Raw genomic sequence first — 5,236 nt, 5'->3', positions numbered from 1 at the left:
TAAGCATCCTCATTTTGTATAAACTGTCTTCATCGGGGGTTTGTAACTCTATGCCATCTGGTGAGCAATATATGGCACAGTTTATTTTACACAGTATATCCCTACCTAACAGATTAACAGGGCTACTGTCTCACACTACAAATCGATGCATATCTTTGTAACTTCCAATTTCTACTTCAACTGGTTCTGTCAAAGGGGTTTGTATTTGTCTATTTGCTACACCTACTACTTTGATGGACTCTCCCGAGAGAGGAAGATTCTGAATTTCCACTGATCTTACAGTAGGACTGGTAGCACCAGTGTCCACTAGGAAAGTAATTTCCACATCATTCACCTTTCCGTTCACAAATGGACCAGACTGATCTACCTCAAGAGTGGCTCCAAGCACACACTCCTCTACCTCTCTCAGGCACCGTCATAAACTTTCATCCGACTCACTGCCACCCTCTTCTTGTAACCAATACTGAAGACACACATTCACTCTTTGCAGTCTTTTTACCTGTTCACCTCCGCTGAATCCTGTCTCTGCACTGTATCTCTGCTGGTTTACACTGTCTGGCAGTGGCGGTTTCGGCACCTGACTTTGCTGATTTGCTATCTGCTGTTGTGGATTTATCTCAAACTGCACCTGCTAATTCAATGAATTATTTTCCGCATTAACTCTTGGCGGACACTTACACTCGTTCTTCCAGTGCCCTAACTTGCCGCAATTAAAACAAGGATGCTTCTTCCTTAAATCATCTATATTTCCCACCAACTTTGGTTTACCCTTAAAATTCCCTTGATTCCCTGCATTCTTACTTTCCATTTGCGCTACTTGCTGCTCCTCTACCTTTACTTGTGCCCACATGGCTTTTTCTTTTAGCTTTTTCTGTTTGGCATCAATTTCTTCACTGCAATATTTGGCTTTTCTCAAAACCTCATCCACAGTACCTGACTGCCATCCCATTATGTTGTGACGAATCATGTCTCCAATTCTGGTCTTAATCCATACACAAATCTGTATATGAAGTGACTCATATCTTTCTCATTTAATTCCTCATAACCACTGTACTGTTTAAAGACTAACAACAATCTTTCATAGAATGAATGTACTGATTCTTTTGATTCCTGTGTAGTTCTGTCTATTTTCACCCAATCAGTTTCTTTTGGTGATATTTTATTTTTCAACCATACTATCACCTGGTCATATTTCCGCATCACGTCAGGTGATGGAGCTCCTGTAACTTTGTCTCTGGGAAATTCTTCTCTTGGCCAATATATAGCTATTTTGCATTCTGACCCTAAATCTGCTGGCACTACTATGTCAAACAATCCATCTAAATCAATCCACTGAACTTTTGACACTTTAACAAATCTGTCTACTTGACGATACCATTCTACTGGTTTTTCTTTTAATCTTGGGAAATCATTAGTAAATGACAATATATCCTGCCTACTCCAAGGAACATGTACATATCCTCCTCCAGGTATCTCTCTTATAGGAAACTCAGCTGCTACTGCCTCTTTTTCCCTGACCGGAAAAGCTAATGTGGATTTGTCACTATTTTCTTTCTTCTTCTTTTCCCACTTATGTCTCCATTTACTTACATCTCCCCATCTTCGCAATAGTACAATTAGCTCTTTTATCTGCAACAACCTCCCTGCAGTATTCATGTTTTCAATGTCTCTTTCTGAAAAATCCACTCTGTTTGATTTCTGTAATGATTTAAATTTTGAAAATTCCACTCCTAATTCATTTGCTAATTCCTCCAGTTGATCATTCACTGATTTAGCTCTCCATATAATGCTTTTGCACAAAAACATAAGTTCATCATCCTGATACGTTTTCAGTCTTTCTGTACCAATTGTTCCAATTATCAATTCTTCCATATCTACCTTTAACTTTGCCTCATCCAATATTCTCGATTCATTCTCTTTTAATTTCAGGGTTTTAATCCACTCACTTAACTCTCTATCTGATGGTCCTCCAGGAGTTTGTATTGAACTTATTTTATCCAGGCTTTTCTCTGGTGTCGCAGAGTCAGATTCCGCACCCATCGGGTATCTGAACAATGAGCTTTGGTTAAAAGTTAACTCAGGTGGATTCACATTAACTATTCGCTTTATTTCTGACAAATCAGCATAATTATCCTCTCTTGCTCTTTGCAAACTCTGTTGTAACGGTATTGTCAAACTTGGTTCTTTTATTTTCTCGTTTTCAAACACTGGTATTACTGGTCCTATCGTTACAGGGACAGTCACTGCTTCCATATTTTTAGTAAGGTTCTGAATCAATTCATGTGTAGAACGTTCATAATAAGAAATATTTTGTTGCACGTTATTCCTATTTTCACTATTTTGCACACTTCTGTGTGGTTCATTTCTCGATACAGGAGTACCTGTAATTCTGGCTTCTGTAACAGGTGTATTAGGAGCATATCTAACCTCGACTCTGTATGGCACATCTCTCAAACTTGAATATGGTCTTGGGGTTTCATCATTACTTTCATTCATGTCTGGAGCATTCGGAGTAGTCCATAAATAACTTGGCCTATATGGTGGCGGTCTCCTATTTAATATATCTTCTAAAACAATATCTTCTGATTCACTGTCACCATAATTTTGGTTCACAGTCTCCGTATTCTTTTTCTTTTCTGTACATTTCCGACCCTCATATTCATCCACCAATCTAACTGGATACATACCATCACACATATTACTGTCTCTCCAGCTACGCATTCTGCTTTCATGAGTCTCACCCCATAAATTTCGACCTCTACCTCTCGGTCTGATATGTCTGCATAGCCTCTCACTCTCTTGCTCGTGCATCTCATCTTCCCATTCAATTAAAGCCTCAAATTGAGTCGGTCTAGGTCTCAGCTCAAGCTTCATCATTTTGTCTCTCAAATTTCTCAAAACTGCTGCATCAAGTGATCCTTCCTCAGGAAAGGCTAACACCCCATCATCCTGAGGATATCTTGCCCAGTTTTCTAACCAAACACAGGTATGGTAACCATATTTTGATAACATGTAAGAAGCTGGCGTTTTCGGTGGAGGAAGTAATTTTCCCTCTCTAGTCACAATTTCTTTGTCTTTTGAAAAAGCATTCTTTAATTTCTTAAACCATGAAGGTTTCTTCTTCTCTTCTTAGTAATAATAAGGCATCTCTCCGATAATTCTCTGTCTTACAAAAGATCGCGCACTTCCCTGTTTAATGTTCCGTATACCAACCTATAGCAGCGCGGTTCACACTAACACACCAATTAGAACACGATACGTTTTTCTAAGTGCTTAACCAATCGTTTTGCTGCTTTTTCGTGATGAACCTATCAGCTCCTACTGTGACTTGGTCACGTGAACCAATCCCAGCGCGGCTCTTTTGACGTCACCAGCGCTCCGACTTCTGCAGCGCGGACTGACCCCTCCTTTACAAGGATTTTTCAAGAAGCCGTATTTACAAGATATTTGACAAAATCAGTTCGTAACTTACAGGAAAAAATGCAACTAATCTGTTTCGCTAATAAAGTGATAGAATTTTCAATCACACAAGTATTCTGTAACCTGAGTAGACAACGCTTATCTCCTCAGAATTTTAGACTCGGCGATAAAGCAACACTACTGGCTTTACCCTTCTGTCAGGCAATAACAAGCTCGCTTCTCTAGGAAAGCACATACAGAGATCTTTTTCACCTCCTTAGAGACAATCCCAAAGTTTCGGTTGAATGCGTATTGCAATTACATTTACACACGTTCATACAGAAAACCCTATTCACATATACATGAACTTTGTTTTACCAGTAGGCAGCGCGTCCATCTAACCCACCACAGAATTCCTCTGTTGTTAGCAAAAAGAGACGGCTCTCCTTTTACCCTTCAATCAAGCTCGGGTTAAGACCTACTAATTTCTTCAGCGATAAGTTTTAGTCAGGATACGCAATGATCTCTATGCTTGAAAGCTAAGATTTCATAGACTGCCTTTGCTATACATTTATCCTTCCACACCTAGGGTCCCTAAACAGTGATATACAACGATACCACCGCAGTATATGACAATACTACTTCTTTGAAACAGACTAATGCACTGTGCGACTTTACTTGCCACACTTCCTCTGCCTGCAGACAGAGGCACTGGCTTCACACAACACTTGGAAGCCTTTTTAAAACTACATATAACGTAATACAAACTCAACAGATGTTAGTCATAATTCTGTACATCAAATTGTATATAGCACTATATACATAACCCTAGCTAATTTCCTTAGCAACCACTACTCTGCTACAAAGATATAACTGCTACAGTGGGACTCCAGAAATAAACTCTAAATTGCCATGGCCATTTCTCTAAAACCTCAGAAACACACATTACATTCAACAGTGGGGCCCATTACACTGCATACTTACTCTGTTCATATAATTCAGCTTCAAAGATCTGGCCAACAACCCAGGAGTCCTACTATAACATTGGCGGAGTGTCTAAACCTAAAAAACTATTTTTATTTACACCTGCAATGTAAAGCATTTTACCATGGTTTCATATTAAACACTATTTATTCAGACACACCACCATAATGGCAATGGATCTGCTAGAACGAAAATTAGGCGTAGGAAGAATCTAAGACCAGCTTTTATATTCTTCATTTATATAATTTTTATTCAAGGCAAACCTTAGTATGTCAGACATTTAGCATTTATTTATTTCTTTCTTTATTCAAAGAATTCTTTAGACTTTATTTTCAAAATGATCATTTATTTTAAAGCTCAGAAAATAGACATGTATTTAAGAGTTTAGCTTGAGTTTAGCAAAGAACAAATAGTTCCAAGTTCACTCTCTCCTATCATCCCTAGCCAACACCCTCATCTTATCCTATCAGACCTGCAAAGGAAAACAAACAGTCAAAAGTTAAAGTTCTTACGTTCCAAGCAATCGTTATTCGGTCCGGAAGCATCTCCAGAGGAAATCGAAAAAGCGATCACTTCTAGCCAAAATCAGGGGTTTTTATACAGTAAATCCCTAACTTAATCTATCTAAAAAGTAACTAACAGCTCCAATCTGAACTCCGATTGGACAAATTTGGGGTATATGAGCACTTCCTCACCATTACAGCATTTGTTTTTCATATGATTAAGCGGAAATATAAAAGTCTTTTGTTTAAGACAGTTTGTGGCCTAGGCGCATCACACTTTAGCAACATTGCTCTTCTTTCCCATGGTTTGGGCTTTAGATCGTTCATGCTTGGCACCCATCCTAGGTTCC

Source organism: Lissotriton vulgaris, chromosome 3_1 (genome assembly GCF_964263255.1).
Source record: "Lissotriton vulgaris chromosome 3_1, aLisVul1.2, whole genome shotgun sequence".
NCBI classification, from domain to species: domain Eukaryota; kingdom Metazoa; phylum Chordata; class Amphibia; order Caudata; family Salamandridae; genus Lissotriton; species Lissotriton vulgaris.
This window is presented reverse-complemented; position numbering follows the sequence as displayed.